Source organism: Cervus canadensis, chromosome Y (genome assembly GCF_019320065.1).
Source record: "Cervus canadensis isolate Bull #8, Minnesota chromosome Y, ASM1932006v1, whole genome shotgun sequence".
Taxonomy (NCBI): Eukaryota; Metazoa; Chordata; class Mammalia; order Artiodactyla; family Cervidae; genus Cervus; species Cervus canadensis.
In genome coordinates, this window is record NC_057420.1 from 2,205,178 (window position 1) to 2,231,508 (window position 26,331).

At 40.9% G+C, this 26,331-nt stretch overlaps 1 pseudogene; it reads right to left on the minus strand.

Moving 5' to 3' along the window:
* The window catches only part of LOC122436458, a 37,051-nt pseudogene extending 12,409 nt beyond the window's left edge, over positions 1-24,642 (minus strand).
* Between the last annotated feature and the right edge of the window lie 1,689 nt (positions 24,643-26,331).

The window sequence follows — 26,331 nt, forward strand, 5'->3', positions numbered from 1 at the left end:
GTCCCAAAAAAAAAAAAAAAAATGAAGAGGAAATATATATTTCTGAAGAAGGATTCAGATAAAAATGATAGTAAAGATGATCAAAAATTTGAAAACAAAACAGAGAAAGTGCAAAAATCGAAGAAGAAATACCTAGATGAATTGAAGAATAAACTTACAGAGACAAACAACATAACTATTGAAATCAGAAACACTCTAAAATAAATCAATAGCAGACTATCTGAAGCAGAAGAAGGAATCAGTAAGCTGGAAAGTAAAATGGAGGAAAAAACTGCTAAAGAGCAGAATAAACTAAAAAAAGAAGGAAAAGAACAGAGGATACTCTCAGAGATATCTGGGACAATATTAAATGCATCAATATTCCAATTATAGGAATCCCAGAAGAAGAGAGGAAGAAATGTAATGGGAACAATTTTTGAAGGGACTAGAGTTGAAGTTTCCCCAATGAGGAAAAGGAAATAGACAAACAAGTTCAAGAGGCACAAACAGCCCCATACCGGACAAACCCAAGGAGAAATATTTCAAGACACATACTAATTAAACTAGCAAAAGTTAAACACAGAGAAAAAATATCAAAAGTTATAAGGGAGAAGCAACATGCCACATAAAAATGAAACCCCATATCTTGAGAGTTGCTCTTTCAGCAGAAAGTCTGCCGGCCAGAAGGGAATGGAAGAATACATTTCGATTACTGAGTGGGAAACCTGTACCACCAAGATTACTGGACCTGATAAGTATCTCTTTCTAAATTGATGGAGAAATCAAAAGCTGTTCAGAGAAGCAAAAATATAAGACAACTGAGTACCAAAAGGGATCTTTAGAGAAAATGTGAAAGCGAATTATGTAGTCAACAATACAATCGAAAAAAAAAAAAAAAAGAAAAAAATTGGCATAATCAACCCAAATCACTTCACAAAACGATAATTTATTTCAGTTCACTCAGAACAAGGGTCACGGGCCAGTCACTCAGTTGTGTATAACTCTTTAGACCACATGAACTGCAGTATAAAAAGCCTCCTGCCAGGAGCCAGCACACAAGATCTCACCAGTGACAAGGTCATGAGGAGAAGACCTGACAAGCAAGGCACATCAGGACTTCAGGGATTTCAAAAAGCTGCCTCATTGCTCAGCTTAAAGATATTATCTGTCTTTTTGATGCTTGCTATATTAGACTACTCCCTAATTTCCGTGACACAGGTCAAAGGCCTTCCCCCATTTCTTTGCAACCAAAATCAACTTAGAACTTTAGCCAATATGTCCTCCAGAAGGTGGGATCCTACAAGGTTATCCAGGATGAAAAGAGTGATTCAATTTAGACCCCTTTGCTGGCATTCTAGCCTGTTTGGCAAATGCGTACTAATGCACATGACTGCTCACCACAACTTAATCATGAACAGAATAAATAACCTGTTCACACAAAAGGCCCTAATAGGCAGAGAGACCTTCAGGGGTTGAGGAAGCCCTATTGGAGAACACAAAAATATTATTCTAAACGTGGTTATAGTTAAAGATTTAGAAATATAAGAGTTTAGACTTGTTAATTTTAACCATGAATGCTAAAGAGGGCCTGCTTCACTGGAGCTGCAGAGTCTTAGTGTGGTAAAACTTTTAGAAAATTTAACTGATAATTTCTGCAAAAAGAATGACGTTTGTGTTCAATAAAGAAGAGATTACAGAAAACAACTTTGCATTCACCTAGTTCACAAAATGTCAATAGGCCACAAGGCCAGAAGATGGTGTAAAAGACTATAACCAACAAGTATGCAGAAACACCCTGGTTTTGTGAAGGACAGGGTGATATAATATTAAATTATTTTAGCCTGAAAATTGTACTAACTTAGAATATAAATGCTACAGTAAAAAATAAATATTTGCCAGACTCTGCTGCACACCCCCAGCCTGGTCTCTCTGTCTCTGTCTGTCTGTCTCTCTGTCTCGCCAATGCCGTTCATCCTGAGGATACCCCTGGATCCTGCTGAGGCTGGACCCTGGAAGCATCCCTGTCCATCACCAACTCCTGGATTTCACCCAAATTCATCTCCATTTAGTTGGTGATGCCATCCAACCATCTCATCCGCTGTCGTCCCCTTCTCCTACTGCCCTCAATCTTTAACAGTATCAGGGACTTTTCAAATGAGTAAGCTCTTCACATCAGATGGTTAAAAAACTGGAATTTCAGCTTCAACATCAGTCCTTCAATGAAAACCTAGCACTGATCTCTTTTAGAATGGGCTGGTTGGATCTCCTTGCAGTCTAAGGGACTCACCAGAGTCTTTTTCAACACTACAGTTCAAAACCATTAGTTTTTCAGTGCTCAGCTTTCTTCATACTTCAACTATTACATGTGTACATGACTACTTGAAAAAAATCATAGCCTTGACTAAACGGATCTTGTTGCCAGAGCCATGTATCTGCTTTTTAATATGTTCTCTATGTTGGCCATAGCTTGCTTTCCAAGGAGGAAACCTCTTTTAATTTCATGGCTGCAATCACCATCTCTAGTGATTTTGGAGATGAAAAGGACAGAGAATATAAGAAAAAAAAGTCTGTAGGTGTTTCCAGTTTTCCCATTTATTTGTCATGAACTGATGGGAAAAGATGTGATCTTCATTTTCTGAATGTTTAGCTCTAAGCCAACATTTTCACTCTCCACTTTCGTTTTAAGCAAGGGGCTTTTTAGTTCTTCTTCACTTTCTGCTCTAAGGATGATGTAAGCTGCATATCTGAGGTTATTGATACTTCTCCTGGCAATCTTGATTTCAGCTTGTCCTCTGTCTAGCCTGCATTTCTCAAGATATACTCTGCATATAATTACAATAACATGGGTGATGATATTCAGTCGTGATGTACCACTTTTCCTCTTGGAAACCAGTCTGTTGTTCCATGCCTAGTTCTAACTGTTGCTTCCTAACCTCCATACAGGTTTCTCAAGAGGCAGGTCAGGTGGTCACGTATTTCCATCTCTTTCAGAATTCTTCACAGCTTAATGTGATCCACACTGTGAAAGGCTTTGGCATAGTCAATAATGTAGAAATGGCTGTTTTTCTGAAACCCTCTTGCTTTGTTGATGTTTTATCTTTAGGGAATTTGAGCTTTGTTTTCTCTGGCTCTCCTAAAGCCAGTTTGAACATGTGGCAGTTAACAGTTTATGTACTTTTGAAATCTGGCTTGGAAAAGATTGAGCATTAGTTTGCAAGCATTTGAGATGAGTGCATCTTTGTGGTAGTTTGAGCATTCTTTGGAATTGCGTTTCTTTGGGATAGGGATGAAAACTGATATTTTCCAGTCCTGTGGCCACTGCTGAGTTTTCCACATTTGCTGACTATTGAATGCATTTCCACAGCATTATCTTTTAGGATTTGAAATAGCTTCACTAGAATTCTAACACAACCACTACCTTTGTTCAGAGTGATAATTCCTAAAGCCTACTTGACTTCACATTCCAGGATGTCTGGCTCTAGGGGAGTGATCACACCATCATGATTAGCTGGCTTGAGATGATCATTTGTAAAATTCTTCTGTATAGTCATGCCACCTCTTCTTAATGCTTTCTGCTTCTGTTAGGTCCATAGGGATTCTGTCCTTTATTGTGCCCATCCTTGCATTAAATATTCCCTAGGCAATTTTAATTTTCTTGAGGAGATCTCTAGTCTTTCCCATTCTATTGTCTTCCTGTATTTCTTTGCATGATCACTGAGGACAACTTTCTTATCTTTCCTTGCCATTCTTTAGAACTCTCCATTTAAATGGGTATACTTCCCTTTTCTCCTTTGCTGTTCCTTTTATTCTTTTCAGAACTATTTGGAAGTTCTCCTCAGACAGCCAATTTGCTTTTTTGTGTATTTCTTTTTCTTTGAGATGGTCTTACTCCCTGTCTCCTGTAGATTATTGCAAACTTCCATTCATAGTTCATCGGCCACTCTGTGTATCAGAAATAGTCCCCTGAATCTATTTCTCACTCTGACTGTATAATCCTAAGGGATTTCATTAGGTAATAGCGGAAGGATCTATTGGTTTTCCCTACTTCCTTCAATTTCACTCTAAATTTGGCAATATGGAGTTCATTATCTGAGTCACAGTCAGCTCTCAGTTTTGTTTTTGCTGACTGTAGAGTACTTCTCCATCTTTGTCTGCAAAGAACATAATCAATCTGATTCTGGTGTAGGCCATCTGGTGATGTCCATGTGGAACATCTTCTCTTGTGTTCTTGGAAATTGGTTTTTGCTCTGACCAGTGCGATCTCTTGGCAAAACTCTATTAACCTTTGGCCTGTTTGATTCTGTTATTCCAAGGGCAAATTTTCCTGTTATGCCAGGTGTTACTTGACCTTCTATTTTGCATCCCAGTTCCCTAAAATGAATGACATCTATTTTGGGTATTAGTTGTAGAAGGTCTTGTAGGTCTAATTAGAACCGTTCCACTTCATTTTCTTTAGCGTCACTGGCCAGGGCCTAGACTTGAAATAGATAGTGATATTTACTGGTTTGCCTTGGAAATGAACAGAGATCATGTTGTCATTGTTGAGACTGCATCCAAGACCTGTATTTCAGTCCACTTGTTCAGCCCTAGTTCCCTGTCAGCTGGTGTGACTGGTGCCTTGTACTTAAGACACACTGCATTGTTAACTGGCTTGGCAGTGGAATGGGTGTTCACTGCACACCTTTTTCCTGGATTGTGACTTCCCCTCGCCTGGCACGGATGTTCAGAAAGTGATCCCTAAGCTTGGCACTCCAGACAACATCGACCTCACAGGCTGCCCTCTGTTCTCTGGAGTGCTGTTCTGCCCCTGAAGTTAGGAATCTGCAAAGCCATTTCTTTCTGGACATTCACTCCTCCCGGAAAGCTGGCATGTATCTTGGGCTTTATGTTCCACCGGGGATGCCATGGGCTCTGGGCTCAGACTTGAACACTCTTGTCGTTGTTTCCTGTCAATCCTTGCTTGGACTGTGAATTGAAACCACTGATGCTCTGATGAAGATGTCCTTCCCTTGCATTTCTTTCTTTCTTTCTTTTTTTTTTAATTGCACTTTATATATATGGTATGGTAGTCTGCTACAGTAAAAAATAAATATTTGCCAGACTCTGCTGCACACCCCCAGCCTGGTCTCTCTGTCTCTGTCTGTCTGTCTCTCTGTCTCGCCAATGCCATTATATATATATATATATATATATATATATATATAAAAGGTATATATATATATAAACGGTATTTTTGAACTGTGCTATTGACAAAGACTCTGAGGGTTCCCCTTAACTGCAAGGATGTCAAACAAGTCCATCCTCAAGGCAGTCAACCCTGAATATTCGTTGGAAACATTGATGATGAACCCGAAGCTCCAATAATTTTCCTACCCAATGGGAAGAGCCAACTCTTTGGGAAAGACCCTGATGCTGAGAAAGATTGAAAGCAGAAGGAGAAGGAGGCAACAGAGGATGAGATGGTTGGATGGCACAACTGAAGTAATGTGTATGAGTCTCATTAACTTCAGAAGTTGTTGAAGGACAGGGAAGAATAGTGGGCTGCAGTCCATGGTGCTGCCAAGAGTGTGACATGAGTGAGTGACTGAACAACAATTAATGAATTTGTTTTAGGTTGTGTTGGGTCTTCCTTGTTGCACAAGTCCTTTCTCTCATCACAGCAAGTACGGGCTACCTAGTAGTTGTGGTGGGCTAACCAGTAGTTGTGGTGGGATTCCCTGGTGGCTCAAACGGTTAAGAATCTGTCTGCAATTCAGGAGACCCGAGTTCCATCTCTGGGTTGGCAAGATACCCTGGAGGAGGGCATGACAATCCATTCCAGTATTCGTGCCCAGACAATCCCATGGACAGAGGAGCCCGCTGGGCTACAATGCATCCATGGGTTGTCAGTGATTTGGAAATGACTGAGTGACTAACACTGTCCATTCTCAGTTATGGTGCACAGGTTCTCATTTTGGCAGCTTCTCTTGTTCCAGAGTTCAGGCTCTAGGGTGCTAGGACTACCATACTTTCTGCACGTGATATGAGTGATTAGGGCTCCCATGATCTAGACCACTGGTGCAATCACAGTGGCTTTGGGATTAGTTACTCTGCAGCATGTGGGATCCTCCACAGATCAGGACTTGAACCTGTCTCCCATGCATTGGCAGTCATTCCAATCCACTAGACTACCAGGAAGGCCACACTCTATTTCTTAAAAGATCTCCTTGAGCACACAGATTCTTTCCTGTTTCCCTGTGGATTTCTGGTTGCTAGCTGTAGCCTCTGCTACCTCCATCTATTTCAGAAATCTCATTGACCTGCTCTACTCATCAGTCTGGTTCTGTCCCCATGTAGGGCAACATCTGCCTTTCTTTGTCTTGGGGTCACATGTGATGTAGTCCTCACATAGGTGATGAGTGGCAGGAGGGTGTTGGAGTCTTCAAGAACACCCTTCTTTTCTTATGTGCAGGACTAAGTACTTACTTTCTCATCTGAATCAGAAATATATGTGGTGGGTTAGGGGGTTTCTTCTTTGCCTTTTTTTTTAATGTCGAGGTGGTTACCACATTTCATGTTTCTCAAGATGCTTTTTATCAAGCACAAAGAAAGTAAATTTCCTCTCTAATTGATGTTTTATTGGTTGTTTTCAGGATTTGTAGACAGTTGAGTTTGTATAATCTTCTTAACGAATGTACTAAAGATCAAAAATAACCACATGGTTTCCTTTCTAAAGAGATATTCCAGTGACTTTTCCAGACTAAAATGTGGAACCTACTTTTCCTAAGGGGATATCAACTATTGATATGCTCTGGCATTATACGTCCCATTAACTTATTGTTTAATATCATAACCACTGTATGCTTGATTTGCACTTTTCATGGCATGTTCAAGGCAACCATGGGAAACTGGAATGTTAAGATGAGGGACAAGAAAGAGCCAAGATCAAGAAGTGCTCTTCTTTAGAATGTGATTCTAAAATCACACCTGGGTTTTGAGGTCGTTTTAAATGTCCAAGACATCCATCATGCACAGTTGTGACTCAAATTGTCATTGAGTATGCTTTGTGTAGTTGGGTTAAAACATGACACCCTCACCCGTGAAATAGTCACCTGGCACTCAGGACTTGTATGTTGTGCTATGTTGCTTCAGTTGTGTACAATTTTATGTGACCCTGTGGACCTTAGACGACTAGACTCTTCTTTTCATGGGGTTCTACTGTCGAGAATATTGGAATGGGTTGCTGTGTCCTTTTCCAGGGCATCATTCCAATTCAGGGATCAAACCCATGTCTCTCATGTATGCTGCATTGGCAGGCAGGCTCCTTACTACTAGTGCCACCTGGGAAGTGCAGGTCGGCCATAGCAAATTGATTAACCTTTTCTTTTCTGGTTGTACTGGACAATAACCAGTGAACAATTTCATCTCTTTAAGAAAATAAAATAATAATGATAATAACATGAAAAGGAGTACACTTCAAATTGGAATTACATGTAACTTACTTCTTAAAGATGTTTCTAGAGCTACTGGTTCTTGGAAGAAAAGCTGTGATGATCCTAGCTGCAAGAGGAGTTTAGCAAACAAAATCCCAGTGAATAATCCAAAGCACAATATTGAACCTGGCGAGTGACCTTGGGTCTTTCCTTTTGACCAGTGCACATTGACAGGTATTGTTTGTCAGTGTAGATTCCTTTATCATTGCCTGCTTTCCTTTTTGAACAGGGAGGTGTTTTTGTTTTGTTTGTTTTGTTTGTTGTTTTCTTTTCTATGCTAGAGCAGGCAATGTTGAGAACTTTGCCTGAGGGTTATAGGACAGGACTGCTCCACTTTTGGCTCCTGCAGACAGTGATCTCTGCAACAGGCAATGCCCAGCACTCTCTCTCTCTCTCTTTTTTTTTTTAGAATATATATTTTATTTTATTTTATTTATTTATTAATTTTTAATTTTTTTTTATTAGTTGGAGGCTAATTACTTCACAATATTTCAGTGGGTTTTGTTGTACATTGATATGAATCAGCCATAGAGTTACACGTATTCCCCATCCCGATCCCCCCTCCCATCTCCCTCTCCACCCGATTCCTCTGGGTCTTCCCAGTGCAACAGGCCGGAGCACTTGTCTCATACATCCCACCTGGGCTGGTGATCTGTTTCACCATAGATAGTACACATGATGTTCTTTCAAAACCTCCCACCCTCACCTTCTCCCACAGAGTTCAAAAGTCTGTTTTGTACTTCTGTGTCTCTTTTTCTGTTTTGTATATAGGGTTATCGTTACCATCTTTCTAAATTCCATATATGTGTGTTAGTATGCTGTAATGTTCTTTATCTTTCTGGCTTACTTCACTCTGTATAAGGGGCTCCAGTTTCATCCATCTCATTAGGACTGATTCAGATGAATTCTTTTTAACAGCTGAGTAATATTCCATGGTGTATATGTACCACAGCTTCCTTATCCATTCATCTGCTGATGGGCATCTAGGTTGCTTCCATGTCCTGGCTATTATAAACAGTGCCCAGCACTCTCTTGACAGTTAAACAGATGATGGTGATAAAAAGATTGTAAATATCTTGAATGCACAATGCTTTCAAGAGACAACTCATCATGTGTAACGCATTATTCAAGATACACAGCTGGCATGCATAGCAATAATCCTGGGTCACAAGGACCTGTTTCAGGTCTGTGCTTCACCAGGTTCGAGACTAATGAAGACTTCCTCATGGGACAAGTTTGATGGGGTCAAGAGTACAGACCAGAGGTCTTCAAACCTGCCTCATTTGCAGCTTTCTTCACCATGAGTAACAAAAATATTGGAGACATGCTTTGTTTTGGCAAGAAAACCTAGGTGAGCAGAGATCACCTGCTACTCTGAACACAAAGCTGGAGCAATTTTTGCCCTGATTGTAGGTAAAGTGTGGTTTGTGTAAGGCAGGTAGGCCACCACGAAAGGCAATTTTTGTGGCAATCTTTGAGGAGTTCAAAATTCTTTGTAGAGGAAAGGTAGAAACATGATATAAACTGGGCTTCAGGGTAAACCCAGCCCTTTATTTCTTTATTTATTTATTATTTTTTAAATATATTTCTCCGAGAGAGACAGATCTTTGATGATCTCCCATCTCCAATGTAGCATTCAGAATCTTGAGCTGTGGCACGTGGGATCATGTTCCCTGACCAGGGATTGACCCCCAGGGACCCTTAATTAGGAGCCTTAGCCTAAGCCTTAGAGTCTTAGCCACTGGACCAGCCAGCAAGCCCTTTAACTAGTAGTTAACAGTAATTTGAGAGAGTCTTCATGAAAGCATTTGTGGGCATGAGACAGAAGAGCCAACCAATTCATGCCTGAATCATTATAGGTGATGATTTGCTTTAGGAAGTGCTACCTTGAGTAACTGTCCTAAGATCCTTCAGGTTCCTCCATCATCATGGTTTCACCTAAAGGCTTTCATGTGATGCTAAGATGCATGAACTCTGCACGTGTCTGCCTGTTGTGTCTTTTCGGACACCCACCCCTCCTTTCTCTTCTGTGATGTTGAAGCTGAAACTCCAATACTTTGGCCACCTGATGTAGAGAGCTGACTTATTTCAAAAGATCCTGATGCTTGGAAAGATTGAGGGCAGGAGGAGAAGGGGAAAACAGTGGATGAGGTGGTTAGATGGCATCACTGACACAATGGACATGGGTTTGGTTGGACTCGGGGAGTTGGTGATGGACCAGGAGGCCTGGTAAGCTACGGTTCATGGTGTCATACACTGTCGGAAATGGCTGAGTGAGTGAACTGAACTTGTTTCTTCATCCTCTTCTTCCAGGACAACAACATGCTCTGCTGTTCATGGGTCTGATTTCTTTGCGGCCAGCCTCCGTCACCACCTCTTCAGTCTTTAAGTTCTTTCCCCTGCTATTGACTCCATTTTGTAACAGGACTCCAACCTCCCACCCACCCCAGCTACATGCCCGACAACCCTCCAATCGGAAACAGCCCCTGGACCTCCCAGCTGGGGCATGTCAAAACCTAAACTCTCCACCCTGTATCTTCCACCTTGGCTGTTTCTGGGTGAGTGTGTAATCTTGCCCAGGTGGGAGCTTATTAATGTTGGGAACTATCATTATGTCGGGTTGAAAATTGTCTAGAATTTCAAACTGGTTGTTAGACAACAAATTGCTTCATAGTTCTGTTAGAAACAGTCATTTCATTTATAGTGTCAGCTAACAATCAATAATTGGCTCTGTTACCCTCTGTTCTGTGGAGTTGTTCTTGGATCCAGGAGGAGAAACAAGTCCAAGTATGATGATGTGGTTTCATCCATGATTCTGTCAGTGACTTTGTTTCCAGTACTGTAATGTCCAGAGGAGGAATGTTTCCTTTCTCTAGGGCCTGGTGAAGTTTGGAATTGATTTTCAGGTCAACCATGGTATATTTTGAGAGCTCAGTTAAACTTCCCAAACTGTTTCCTGGTATGCATATAAATAGTTATCTGTTTTGTGCTAGTTTTCCTAGCAGTTTGTAAAAAGAATGGCTTTCTGGTATGGAAGAGGGTTTGGAAGTTTGTTGTTGTTTTAGGTCTTGTTGTTTGTTTATTTGTATAGTAACAAGCAAATTTGTCAATATTTTTTGCTTTATGGAGCCTAAACTATTCCACTCTCTTTGGTAACAGTGAATAAATAAAAGGCTGTGATCACATTCCAGTAAAATTTTATTTAACCCACCCACCCCAAAACACACAGAAATGACAGCTCGCTGGTTTATTTGCAGGTGGAAGCTTGTACCCACGATCTAGCATTTGGGATCTACCATGGCCAGGGATGGGACCTAAGCCCTCTATATTGGGATTATGGATTCTTCATCACTGGACCACCAAAGAAGTACTAGCTGGCTGGATTTGATTTATGGGTCATAGGACTTCCCTGGTAATTCAACTGGTAAAGAATTTCCCTGCAGTGCAAGAGACACTGGCTCAATTCCTGGGTCAGTAATAACTGCTGGAGAAGGGATAGCCTACCCACTCTGGTATTTGGCACGTTTCCTGGAAGCACAGAGTGTAAAGTATCTGCTTGCAGTGCAGGTTAAATTCCTGGGTTTGGTAGATCCCCTGGAGCGAGGAAATGGCTACCCACTCCAGTATTTTTGCCTGGAGAACTGCATGGGCAGAGGAACCTGTCAGACTGCAGTCCATGGTGTCACAAAGAGTCAGAGTTGACTAAGAGACTAAGCACAACACACAGTTTGCAGGGCACTGGTACAGAAATTAGGTTAGTTAATTGATGGCTTACTCGATGTTTAGCTGGATTACTACTATATGTGAAAAGTTGGTATCACTACTTACAGATTGAAAATTCTCGGCATAAATTCATAAAATCCTTTGAAGGAGTCTGTCAGTACACTTGTATACCTACTGTGTAGAACTCTGAGTAGGGAATATTTTACATTCATGGGTTCTTTCCTTTGGTCAGGGAACTAGATTCCATTTTTCAAAGCTATGACCCTACTCTATGATGAAGACTGAAGATGGCACCTGCTGCAACTGAGATCCAGCACAGTGAAATATCTATTTACAAATATATATATATATATATACATGTAGACATATACGTGTATACATATGTATATACATAGACATATACATACATATATATATGTGTGTGTGTGTTTGTGTATTTATATATAACAAACAGTCTAGTAAGTCCTGAAAATGTTTACTCCAGTTATCATATGACCCCACCATTCGATTCCTAGTTGTGCGCCCAAGGGAAATGAGGATACATATTTATACACAAACATAGGTATACAAGGGTTCATGGGGTACTGAAAGTCAAATGTATAGATATTAGATTTGGACTATAAAGAAAGCTGCATGCTGAAGAATTGATGCTTTTGACCTGTAAACATTTTGTGTTGGAGAAGCTGTTGGAGAAGACTCTTAAGAATCGCTTGGATGCAAGCATTACATCCTAAAGGAACTCATTCCTGAATCTTCATTGGGAAGACTAATATTGAAGCTGAAACTCCAATACTTTGACCACCTTATGCAAAGAAATGGCTCACTGGGTAAAACTCTGGGAAAAGCTGGGAAACACGGAAGTTGGGAGAAGGGGATGCCAGAGGATGAGATGATTGAATGACATCACTAATTCAATGGACATGAGTATGAGTAAGGTCTGGGAGTTGATGATGAACATGGAGGCTTGGCGTGCTGCAGTCCATGGGGTTGCAAAGAGTCAGACATGCCTGAGCGACTCAACTGGACTGGGTCAATAGCCAAAGAAGAAACAATGTAAATATATACATCCCTGATGATCAATCAAATGTGGCCAATTGGTATAATGGAATATCACTCAGCCATGGGAAGAAACGGAGTATCCACACAGGGGGCAACATGGATGCACCTGGTCAACACATCTTGAGTAAAAGAAGCCAGATATAAAAGGCTACATGTTGTATGACTCTGTGTATAACAAGTATCCACAGTAGAACATCCAAGACACATATATGGTTTGCATGGCCCTGGAGGGCTGGAGAGTGACTGCTGACAGGTCTGAGGTTTATTATCAGCTTAGGAAGCCTGTTCTGAACTGGGTGGGTGTTGAAGGTTGGACCAAACTGAGTACAACTAACAGTTCATCCATTAATTCATTTACTCATACATTCATTTGTATGAGTAACTGTACGAATTGTACAATTGTATGTTGCACAAGGGCGGACTGCTGTTTATTAGACTTATACTTAAATAAAGCTGCTACAGGAAAAAAAAAAAAAAAGAAAAGCAAAGGAATTGTTAAAAGAAAGGTTAAAGAAACCGCTAGGTGCAGGACATATATATATATTTTCTTTTTACTCTGGAGTGTCTTTCTTGGTGCATGTCAGCTTTCTCCAATTGTGGTGAGCAAGGGCCCCTGTGCACTTGAGGTATGTGACATTCTCATTGCGATGGATTCTCTTGGTGTGGAGCATGGGTTGTAGGGCACACAGGTTTCAGTAGTTGTTGCACTTGGGCTCAGTAGTTGTACCCCCAGACTCTGGAGCCCAGGCTCAATGTTTGTCACCCACAGGCTTACTTGTTCTGTGGCATGTGGATTCTTCCCTGACCAGAGAACTAACCCATATCTGCTGCATTGGAAGGCAGATTCTTAGTCATGGTTCCCACAGAGAAGCTCTAGGTGCAGGATTGATGTGTCAGAAATAACTAGTCAATACTTTTAAAACACATTTTTTTTTCTTTTTTTCTTTTTTTTTTTGAAGGGAATGGAGATCCAGAAAGCGATGGGGTCCATCTGGATCCCTTGTTTCTGGTGTATTCTCCAGTGTTTGTGTACTCTGCTGCCCCTTCCATAAAAGTTAAGCCTTGCACATATAGACCTGAGGAGGGGTATAGACCAGGGGAAGGGTGCATCCCTGATCTCCCACAGGGAATCGGGGCCCAAGCTGGATACCTTCACTCCTGGGTTGTTCTGAAGCCAGTCTGAGAACTGGTGGGTGGCACAGAGCTGTCACTGTCACGTCCTCCTGTCTGCATCCTGGTGTCTGGTTTGCTCTTTTGGGGTGAGGGAAGGCTCACGGACCCTCTTTCTGAGTTGCAGGTCAAAGAAAACAGCAACGTGCACCTAGAGAAAAACTGCTGGCTGGAGAAGAGATTGGGTGCGTCAAAGACATCTGTTGGTCCGGGTTTAGAAAAGAGGGCATCTGCCTGGTGAAGCGGTCTCATCAGATCCTGGTAGGGAAAAAGTAAGACGGGGGTGTCAAGGCTTTTTTACATAGAGAGATGAGCAGGACAGCAAAGCATGAAGTTTGTTGGCTGCCCTGTTTCAACTGTGCCTGTCCCAATGTAGACGTGTGTGTGTGTGTGTGTGTGTGTGTGTGTGTGTGTGTGTGTATGTGTGTGTGTGTTTGTGTGTGTGTCTGGTCATATGTGTGTGAGTGTGTACACTTAGGAAGTACAAGAGTGATTCACCTCTTGGCCAAGGATGAATCCAACATCACAAATTTAAAAGATTATTATTATCTCTTTTTTTAATTTTATGTTGGAGTATGGTTAACTTAGTTAAATCTTCAATCCTTTGGCCATGTGATGCAAATGGCTGACTCACTGGAAATGACCATGATGCTGGGAAGGACTGAAGGTGGGAGGAGAAGGGGACAACAGAGGATGAGATGGTTGCATGGCATCACCAACTCAATGGACATGAGTTTGAGCAAACTGTGATAGGTGGTGAAGGACTGGGAAGCCTGGCATGCTGCAGTCCATGGGATCGCAACATCAGACACAACTTGTCGGCTGAACAACATAGTTAACTTCATAGTTAATGTTATGCTGGTTTCAGGTATACAGCCCTCACCACTTTCCCGGGTCTTGTCCTTATTTCATCCACCATTTCCACAGGTTAACTCACCTGCCACAACCTGATAACCCGAATGCCATCATTTAAAAGACCCACAATTCCTGATTGACAGCTGCCAATGCCTCAAGCACCTATCTCTGCTTCCAGGTAAAAACACAGGAAACAGCACACCTGCAATTTTGACCATGTTCATTCTCTCAGTGTCATTCCAGATTAGTGGACCCACTATCCTGAGTTGTTAGTAGCCTTCCTTTCCTCCTTTTTGTTCTGGACAGGGGCACTGTGCCAAAGTCTCAGTTAGACTCCCCTGTTCTCTGCACACCTCCTGATTCCCCCTCTGTTTGCTGCAGGTCTCATTTCCTATTGCCCTCTTTTCTTTGTCTATGGTGTGCCAGAGCCTACCACCCTCACATACAGAAACACACACAAGGACAGGCCTCACTAGAACACTCATATACACACACACTCTTTCAAGTCATACAGACAAAATAAATAAATAAATAAATAAACAGGGAACACAACTGTTTCAGTAGCTGAAGGACCACTAGTTCTTATGCAATGCATAAGATTACCATGCTTCTTCCAGAAATATACCCCTTTGCTTTTTACCTGTGAAATAGAGGTTACAACTTGCCTGAGAGTACATTTTCACCCAGATACAGGAGATACAGAGAATTCCTTACTTTCAGGCAGAAAAATATCTGTCTTGGTATATGTAAGAGAATGACATATACTTCCATATTTCAAGAAGAAGCAATTGTGCCCAGATTTCCCCTCATGGAATAGAGATAATTCCTGTTCCATATTGTTTATCTGTGCCTTAGGGCAACCAATAGCAAATGGTCATATATGAAATGTGGCGAATTCTGAGTTTCAGGTAAGGGAATCCCCGCCAAAATTTTCACATTGGACGTTTAGGGAATTTCATGTTACCTGGAAGTAAATCAGCCTCTATATTTCTGTAGGACAAAATACAGCATCTCAGCGTATCTTGACGTCAACTCAGCGCCAAAACGTTCATAGGTAAAATGCTAAGAATTCGCTTCTTCATTGCGTAAACTCGGCACCCTATTTTCCTGAGTGAGCTATATAGTTTTCAGATTTCTATGGATAATTTCATTGCACAGCCTTTCATATCTGAATGATATGCAATTGAGATGTCAGTGTGGATGGAATTTCTTATGTGTTGTATGGAAGATCCAATGCTTTGTGTGTGAAAACGTGAGCAAAGATGTTTATATGTGACCTATAGAGTATTTCCTGTTCATGTAGAAAACGAGTGGCCAGAGTTCAAATGTGAAATGTAGAGGATGCTTACGTGGCATGAGAAAATTGGCATCGGCATCATACATGGAATCCAGAGTAAAAAGGAATTCAATACTTTCTGTAGCATTATCTGGGTCAATTTTTCTATACATGAAACATGAAAATAACATATAGGAAAATCTGTTTTCACTGGTCTCTATGGCTATTCTTGCATATTACATATTTTCTTCAGAAAACCATCATACGGATTTTCTCGTATAAAATATCCAGAATTTCAAAATGCATGCAGAAAAAATATATCCCCATATTCTCAACTGTAAGATACACATCATTCGTATTTTTTAGAACAATCGGTTCTATGATTTTCAAATATGAAACAAACAGAATTCCATACTTCACATTAGGATATCTCTTACTAGAAAACCCTTGTTAATGCTTTCATATGGGACATATTGAGAGTTTGAGCTTGCACCATGACTTCATGGCAAATGGATGGGGAAGCAGTGGTAACATTGACAGACTATCCTTTGGGGGACTGCAAAATTCAGTGTAGTTCATAGCTGCTGCCAGGATATAAAAAGATGCTGGCTCCTCGGCAGAGAAGTTATGAGCAACCCAGAGGGAGGGTGAAAGTGCAGGGGCAATACGTTTCCAGGAAATGTCCATCTCGCCAAAGCTATTGTGTCCCCGGGAGGCATGTGCAGATGTGAGAGTTGACTTGAAAGGAAGGTGAGCATGGAAGAAAGTTGATGCTTTTGAACTGTCCTGTTGGAGAAGACCATTAAGAGTCCCTGGGACAGTGAGGAGATCCAAGTGGTGCATACTAAAGGAAATCAGTCCTAACGATCGTTTGGAAGGACTCAGGCTGAAGCTGAAAGTCCACCAATTTGGCCACTTGCAGTGAAAAACTGACTCATGGGAAAAGTCCCTGATGCTGGGAAACATTGAAGGCAGGAGGAAAAGGGGGCAACAGAGGATGAGATGGTTGGACAGAATCTCTGACTCAGTGGACATGAGTGAACTCTGGAAGTTGATGATGGACAGGGATGCCTGGCAAGTGGCAGTCCATGGGTTCTCAAAGAATTGAACAGGACTGAGTGATGGAATTGCACTGCACTGAGAGACAACCTCATATTGAATGGAGGACAAACAGATGCCCATATTTTCAAAGCTGACATACAGGGGTTCCATATATCGTGAAAGAGAGTGTGTACACAGAAATTCATAAAGGTAACAGAAAGAATTCATGATTTGTTTCCTGTGTATGTTGCATAACATATTGCATGCAGGAAAAGCTGTGCCTTGGTTTTCCAATGACATTATAGGTTATTCTGTCTCATTATACATTCAATGTAGAAATGACAGAACCCACCTTATCAAGTGTAGACTATAAAGCATTGCATATCTCAGAAATTAAACTGAGACTCATATTTTCATAAGGGGAGTACAGCGAATTCCACATTTCAAGTAGGAAGATCTACCCCCAGCTATTCATATAGGACACGTAGCACCTGGCTTGTCATACGGAGAAAACCCAGTGTCTAGATTGCTTATACATAATGTAAGGATTCTGTAATTCATCTAAGACTATCTGTGGTAAGATGTCCCCATTTGAAATATAGACAATTGCATATTTCATGCATCAAGGTTGCACACAAATGTTTATATCTGGAATATGTCTACTCCATATGTCCTCTTACATATTCTGTTGCCTGGTTTCCATGTGAGAAATGAGCAACAGTACCCATTTGCCTGATCACAAATTCCTTATCTGGTGAATGAAAGAGAATATGTGCAATACCAAGAATTCCACATTGCATGTAGGAAAGTCAGCTTGCAGATATAAACATGTGAGATACAGAGGAGTCCATTGGAAGCATGCACATCTAGATGAGAAATATGGCACACCAAACATACCCTATTTCATGCAAGAGAAATGTGTGCCTTGACATTTCATGTGAAATGAAGACATTGGCCAGATTGCAGGAAGATGATCTGCACCATTTCCTGAATGAATTATTAGGTTCCATATTTCATGTAGGAAGAATCTCTACAGGGACTGTAAAAAGGGAAATAAAAATAATGGCATCTCATATGTGAAAGTGTCTGGGCACAGTGCTAGATCTTGAAAGGACTGAGAATTTCCTATTTAATGGTGGAAAATAGGTGCCATGAGATTACACAGGATTCCACATCTTCACCAAATATTACCTGTACAGAGATGCAGATGAATGGAAATGGAATCTGTGGTGTCTATACACAATCTAGATGTATCACTGAGCTCCAAAAGAGTGTGCATGTGAATCAACTCACACAAGGTGGATGACCATAGAGCCTCTTCTACCGTGTCAACTCAGAAAGAGAAAGACAATTTTTGAAGACTAACTCATGTATATGGCTTTTAAAAAGAGAGTACTGACAATCCTACATGCAGGGTATCAAAAAAGACATGGATGTAAAAAACAGCCTTCTGGACTGAGCGGCATAAGGCAAGAATAAGATGATTTGAGAGAAGAACACGGAAACGTATCCGTTACCATGTATATATAAACTAAATGATGAATGTGATTTTGTTCCAGGCCTCAGGATACCATAGGTTGTACTCTGGGACAGCCCAGAGGGAGTGAGTGAGTAGGAAGCTATTCTATTTTTCTACATGAATCCCTTGGTTTGCCTCTCCTACTCTTCTTTTCCCCTTACAGCTTATCTTTGATGTATACAAATCTTCTTCATCGACCTCTGTCTATTCTTTCTTTTCTTTGGGTTGTTCTCCACACATTTGTCATTTTGTTTTCATTGCTTTATTTCCTAATTAGTACATTACATTACTTTGGTTTCCATTTTGTGCTATAGTTAATTTTGCTTTTAACTGGTAAATGCAATGATTAATTTACATTCTTCACTGGCTCAATCTACATTATTTGCTTTGGTTGGACTGTTTTCACTTTGGCATGGGTGTCTGTGTATATGTATATGTATATATTCCATTATTTTCATTATTTTTAGCCTGATTTTAACTGCCATTTGTCTGGAATTTATCTTTGGTTTCTCATGTTTGCATATTTCCTATCATCTCAATTAATGCCATAACAAACCAGTCATGACATCCTCATTCCTCACCAGAGGTTCAGCCTTGAGCCTTTGAAGTGAGGCACTGACTCAAGGGTCCTAGACTACCAGAGAATTAAGCCAAGGGAGTATCAAATATTGACAATTCACAAGGGAAATCTTTGACTATACCTAGCATCACCCAGCCCCCAGAAGCATCCTGTGTTGGACATCTCATGGACAAAACAAACAAAAGGAAAATAAAAATCCAAATTTAGCATACAGGATTACCACCTCACTCAGCCTTGGCCTTAAGAGGAAAAACAAATAAACAAAAGCTCACCACAAATCTCATCCTCTACGAACCACACAGCTACTACTGGACCAACCTTAGCAGGGTAGAACCCAAAAAGGAAAAAAAAAATCAAAATTAAGTTTGAAAAAAATAGATTTCAAACACAGTATGTAAACACTAATAATAACAATAAAAATGCAGAGAAATACTAAACAAATGTAGTAAGAAAATAGAAACACAGAAGTCCATGAAATGAAGAGGAAATAGGAAAATCACCTGCAGAAGAATTCAGAAAAACAGTAGTAAGCATGATGAAAAATGTTGAAAAGAAGATTGAGAAAATGCAAGAACCAATTAACAAACTAGACACATGGATACAAAACAAGACCCATATAAGTACTATCTACAAGAGACACTCTTCAGACATAAAAACACATACAGTCTAAAATTGAGAGGATGGAGAAAGATATTCCATTCAAATGTGAAGCCAAAGAAGTCTGGAGTAGTAATCCTTATGTCAGGCATAATAGACCTGAAACTAAAGACGATTAAAAGAGATAAAGGAAGACACTACATCATGATCAAGGGATCAATCATGATGAACACATAACAATTGTAAATAATTATGCACCCAACATAGTAGCATCTCAATGCATGAGACAAACAATAACAAACATAAAGAGAGAAATTGGTACTAACACAATCATAGTAGCAGACTATAAAACCCCACTCAGATGAATGGGCAGATCATCAACACTGAAAATTTAAGAAGGGAACGTGGGTCTTAAATGATACATTAGATGATATGTATCTCATTGATACGTTCAGGATATTTCATCCAAATGCAGAAGAATGCACCTTCTTCTCAAGTGCACATGGAGCATTCTCCAGTATAGACCACACCTTGGCCATAAATCAAACCTCAGTAAATTTCAGAAAACTGAAATCCTATCAAGCATCTTCTCTGACCACAATGCGATGAAACTAGATAACAATTATAAGAAAAACATTGTAAGGAACACAAACATATGAAGACTAAAAAGCACATGTCTAAATAAGCAAAGGTTACTGAGGACATCAAAAGGGAATTGAAAATGTCCTTGAAACAAATGACAATGTAATAAAACATCTCATACCATATGGTTTCCATCAAAAGCATCTTTAAGTGGGAAATTTATAGCAACACAAGCCTACCTCAAGAAGCAAACAAAAAGGTATTGTATAGACGATCTAACTTGGCACCTAAAAGAACTGGATAAAGCACAAGAACAGCAACAACAAAGATAAAAAAAAATCATAATAATAAAAGTAATACTAGCTTAGTAAAAGGATATAAATCATAAAGATGTGGGCAGAATAAAAGTAAAAGATATAAAGGAAACAATTATAAATATAAATAAAATAAAAAAAAAATTAGTGTTTTGAGGAGATAAGCACACTTCACAAACCTTTAGCTAGAGTTACCAAGATGAAAAGAGAGAAGAATAAAATCAGGAAATTAGAAATGAAAAAGGATAGGTTACAACAGACAGTGCAGAAATACCAAGAATTACAGGAGACTGATATGAACAACTCTACGGCAACAAATGGATAACCTGGAGGGAATGGAGAGATGCTCAGCTCAGTTCAGTTCAGCTTCAGTTGCTCAGTCGTGTCCAACTCTTTGCGATCCCATGAATCACAGCACCCCAAGCGTCCCTGTCCATCACCAACTCCCGGAATTTACTCAGACTCATGCCCATCGAGTCTGTGATTCCATCCAGCCATCTCATCCTCTGCCATCCCCTTCTTCTCCTGTCCCCAATCCCTCTCAGCATCAGGGTGTTTTCCAGTGAGTCAAATCTTCTCATGAGGGGCCAAAGTATTGGAGTTTCAGCTTCAGAGTCAGTCCTTCCAATGAAAACTGATCTCCTTTAGGATAGACTGTTGGATCCCTCTGCAGTCCAAGGTTCTCTCAAGAGTCTTCTCCAACACCATAGTTCAAAAGCATACATTTTTTGGTGCTCAGCTTTCTTCACAGTCCAACGCTCACATCCATACATGACCACTGGAGAAAGCCTTAGCCTTGACCAGACCTTTCTTCGCAAAGTCATGTCTCTGCTTTTTAATATCCTATCTAGGTTGGTGATACCATTCCTTCCAAGGAGCAAGCGTCTTTTAATTTCGTGACTGCAATCACCATCGTCAGTGAATTTGGAGCCCCCCAAAAAGAGAGATGATAGAAAAGCTCAATCTTCTGACTGAACAAGGAAGAAAGAGAAATTACAAAGAAGCCAATTAGAAGCTCTAAATCACAGCTGTGATGAAAAATTTCCCAAAAGTCAAAAGCCTAGGAGTAGATAAATTCAGAGGGGAGTTTTATCAAATATTTAAAAATGATATAGTGTTAATCCACTAGAAACTCTTTCAAGACATTTCAGAGGAAAGAACAATTCCAAACTAATTCCCCAAGGCCAACCTTACCCTGATGCCAAAATCAGACAAAGACAACAGCAACCAATATCTCTGATGAACATAGAGGACAAAACCCTCAAAAAAATTTTAGCAGACAGAACTCAACAACACATCAAAAACACCTACAACATGATCATGTTGGGTTTATTCCAGGGATGCTAGAATTCTTCAATATATACAAATCAATCAATATGATAGTTCATATTTACCAAATGAAAGGTAAAAAGTGTATGAAACCTGAAATAGAGGCAAAAAAAAAATGTTTAAATATGTAAAATATTATATTAAAATGAAAGCTTAAAATAACTAAACAAAAAAATGGGGAAAAAAAAAAGCTGAAATGGCTGAATTGTCCATTAACAGGTGATGCAATTAATAAATCATGCAATGAAATATTATTTGGCCATCAAATATACATTGTTCTTATATATGCTATAACATGTTATAGTTCTGAAACAATTATGCTACTTAAAAGAAGCCAGGGACAAAATCCTGCATGCTGCATTAATCAGTACATGTTAATGAATATGTCCCTGATTAGGTAGGTCTCTAAAGACAGACAAGAGAGGAGCGGATGCCATGGTACAGAGGAAGTGGTAAATGTCTGCCAACTGGGAAGTGTATTCTGTTGTAGTGATGAAAACATTCCAGAATGCAGCAGTGGTTATGGTTATGCAAACTATGAAGAAATTACAAATCAGTTCATTATAGAGTTTAACTATAAAAAATGCATGTTACAGGAATGACATGTATATATATATATATATAACTTAATTTATTGAACTGACCTCTATGTCCAAGAATATTATCCTTCAAAAATAGAGAAATAGGTATTCTCATATGAACACAAAATTTGGGAATTTATTTTGAGCAGATATCTGATTTGTTAGAAAGGTTGAAAGGAATTGTTTACATAGCATAAGATGATACTGAATAGAAACTTTGCATTAAGAAAGACTGTCATATTGAAGTTTGCCACAAAGTAAGAAAATTCAGGACAGCAATTATCCTTCAATGAAAAAATAAATTACAAAATAAACAAAGGTAAATTGCAATGAAGTATTTTTCTTATTTTTAGTTGGTAAATATAAATGTTTGTTCTTCTCCATCTTTCCTTTTCACCGTAACTACATTTATACTTTTTAGCAAATGGCATTGCTGCCCCAACCCCATGACACAGCACTCCAGATAACTTCACAGCCCGGCACTCACATGCAGAATAACCACATCCTCTACCTCTTCTTCCATGGTAAGTGTATCTTAGGGGCTCAGTCTGGACACAGTTTGCCCCATACTTTCTAGCTCACTGGACCTACTAGTCCCCTCAAAATGCACAGGAACCATCTCCCTCTCTCACAAACTTGTCCTTTCTCTGTCCTTTCTGCCCGAAACAGAAAGGTCAGAGACACATAATTTGATATCAGGTTGATTTTATTGAAATGCTATTAATGTATGCTGTTGATAGAAGATTCAATGTCTTTCCTGTTGGCCACTTTTCAGCAGTGTGACCCCCGAAGATTTCTGAGGTCTCTAACCATATTCTGAAGTCACTGGCTACGCATTTGTCCAGCAGGAATGGCAGGGGTCTCCAGGATCTGTGGGACCTCTTCCAGTTTGTTCTGATTCAGCTCTTCATTCACCATGGAATGCTGGCTACAGAGTGTTGAGCCTCTGATATTCTTAAGATTCTCTAAGGTGGGAGCTTTTTGAGAAGATTTCTTGGTCAGTTTTGATTGAATGTGCTTATTTACCCTCACACTTACCCTGGTGACCTGGAGAAAAGAAGAGAAGGAGCAAAGAATGACATTAGTTTGGGGAAGAGGGTAGTTATGGTTGGAACTCATGGCTTCAGTAGAGGGAGTGTGACCAAGGGGGTACATATGCAAGACAAGGAAAGGGGAGTGTGTCTATGGGGCTGAGTCAATGGGCAAGTTGAGCATGGGTGGGTTCACTCACCTTGACACTTCTTTTGGGCCTCATTTGATAGATCTTCATCTTTTCATCCTGGATAAGGACTCGGCTATTTCCTAATTGTGCTAGAGCCTTTTGGCTTCCCAGTCACCTTAGTCATTTAGTCTTGTGTGTGTGTGTGTGTATTTGTGTGTGTGTGTGTGTTAAGAAATATGTCTTATTTAACCAGTTTTCACAGCTGAATATGTATTCTATAAAAACTTTACATATTGTATAGTTTATATATAGTTCAAACTGTGGAAAAAAAAAAAAAGTAGGTCCCTCAGATGGATAAATACTGCACTAACCAATCCAAGGAAAGGCAGATTTTCACTCTGCAAGATCTCAGCGAAGCTGCGAGGTGGTCGGTTCTTAGAACTTTCAAACCTGTCCAAGTTTGACAGTTTTATTTTATTAATCACAGAGTGATTTTATTTCACTCTCCACACATTCCATGATTGCAAGGTGTGACCAGGGGACAGGCTTTCTGGAATTGTCCCCACCCCTGGCAGGAATATACACATCTTTTGAAACATGTCACTCTCAGACAACATCCTATACTTGTATATTGTGTAGACTTGTATATTGTGTGACGTTTGCAGGGAGGTCATCCCGTTAGCAATCAGGGCATCCATGAACGGGGGGAGGTGCCTTTCCCCTTCACGGCCAACCGATGTTGTAGCCGCCGATGTGGAGGCAACACCTGCTGCAAGAGCGGGTGTATCTGCGGCCAGCTCCTCATCCACGCCCACACCACCACCGGGCCCAGAAGGGCCCCTACCTGTCTTCTTGGCTGTGGCCTCCGTGGCAGCTGTGTCCTCCAGCCCCTGCTCCACGGGGTCCAGCTTCTTGGGGCTCTCATCCTGAAGGCCGTGCACTGCAGTACTGCCCTTGATGGGGCTCTTGGGCACGAGGATCCTGATGCCAGACTGGGCCAGGTGCGTGTTCTTGCACGTGGCCAGGCCCAGCGTGGGGCTCTTCCTAAACTTCTGGCTGGCTGTAACCAGCAGGCTGCTCTTGGCCTCCTGCTCCTTGCCCACCACTAGGGCCTGGGGGGCAGCCTTGGAGAAGCTGCTGTGTGTGGATCTGTATATCCACTTCTGGCCATTGATTGCGGAGGTCTGGTTGGCTCTGGAGAAGGTGCCCTCCTTCTGCTTCTCACTGTGGCAGTGGTTGAAGTCTCGGATGCTCTCCTCGCAGTTCACCAGGTGCTATTCTGGCTCCCAGATGTTGTCCTGGCTGTTGTAGCCTTTCCACCTAACTAAATACTACGTCTTCCCTTTGTTGCTTTTCCTCTTATCAATAATCCTTTCAACCTTGTATAGATCCTCAGAGGACATGGTGCGTGGCACGGGGAAGGGCCACCGAGGCCACCTTATTCATTTTGAAGAATTCCAGTGGTCTGCTCCAGAGCCACTGAGCATGCCTATATATAGGGGGCACACCCTTATGATTATGATGTCAGTCACTTCCCCAGGGAATGGCAGCCATGCCCAAGCCTTGGCATCACGAAGCCTCATCCTGAAAATTCTGAGGGTGGATGGGGAGCAGATAAGGTGATTTTTTGGGAGAAATGAGGTATTTTTTATGATCCTAAAGAGCCCACCAATCTCACCTGTCATCCTCATCTCTCTAAGTCAACACAGATTGGTCCCATGGCAGGGAGAGTGTGTCTCCTCCAAACTGAGCCTCACAGCCAGTTTTCAGCCTTTCATTCAATTCTCTCTCATGTCACATTATTATCTACTTTTAGTTATCTTGCCTCAAATCCCTCCATGATAACTAGGCTGTGGAAATGAGAATGATGTTACTTTCCTCCTACAACTGGTGTTAAAGCACCTTGAACACCATTCAAACCTGGCAACTTATGAGAAACCTTTCCCATCCCACCTCCTTTTCTCAGTCTTCATCTAGTTCTCCTCAGTTTTCTAGTCTCCAGTCTGAAACCCCTGTCCTCAAGCTATGAGAATGCACTGAATACATCCACTTACTCTTGAATACATCCACCTACTCTTGCTTCACTTGGCACTGTCTTGTTTCAACTCGATGACTAATGGTCACTTCCCTAGGTGTAATAGCCAGGCTTTGTTTTAACATGGTGGTGTGGATGAGGCATATAAATGCATGTTTTGGGTTGTGCTGGATGACCCCAAGAAGGAAATTAACAACTGAGGCTGATTAGTACTCCCAGGAAGGAAGGGGTGGAGCTTGCCCAGTCGTGTGTGAGCCTAGTGTGCAAAGGACTTCTCAACATGCACCTTCACAAATTTCTTATCCTGTTTTCCTGCCAGAACCTCCTTTGTGTTTTACCTCACAATTGAGACCATGGTGGAATTCATTTCCATAAAGAGCTACCATAAGCTTCCAGCTTCTTGGAGGAAATACTGAGTAATCATGCCTACCCATCTAGCTCCTAAGTTCTCTCTTTGAGGTTGTTGGCTCTGGAGGATAGGGGGGTGAGTTGTGTGCTTCACCACAGTCCCTGTGTTCCTAATTGACTAGCAGGTTCAGCCGACATGAGATGTACCCCTGGGAGACAGTCTTTATTGACTTTGTGGGATTTCCAATGGTTTCCATGAAGTGCTCTCTTCCTGGTGTCCCCTGGTTGCTTACTCACCTGGGTCACACATGAATGTTCATAGCAGTCTTATGTCTAATAGTCAAAATTTGAGAGACAGAGATGCTGGAGGTGGAGGTGTACAGGGAGTACATCTCTGTCCAAGACTCCATCAGGAATATACCTTCAGACACAAGTGCTTGAAGAACCTCAGCTGAAAGCAGACAGGACTGCCTGAACACAGGAAATAATATATGGAACCACAAAAAATCAGTAGGATGAAGGAACTAGGAGGGAAAAATGAGTGTTACTGGGACTGGACCTGCCCTCAGTGTGTCGGAGACCTGAAGTAGGTGTCCGATCTCCACATGGGAGCAACTGTCAGGATCAGAGGAGAAACACTTCAGGTCAAACAGTTGATCTGTGGCAGCCTAAATGGAATGAGAATGAGACAGTCCTTTGCACAGCCATT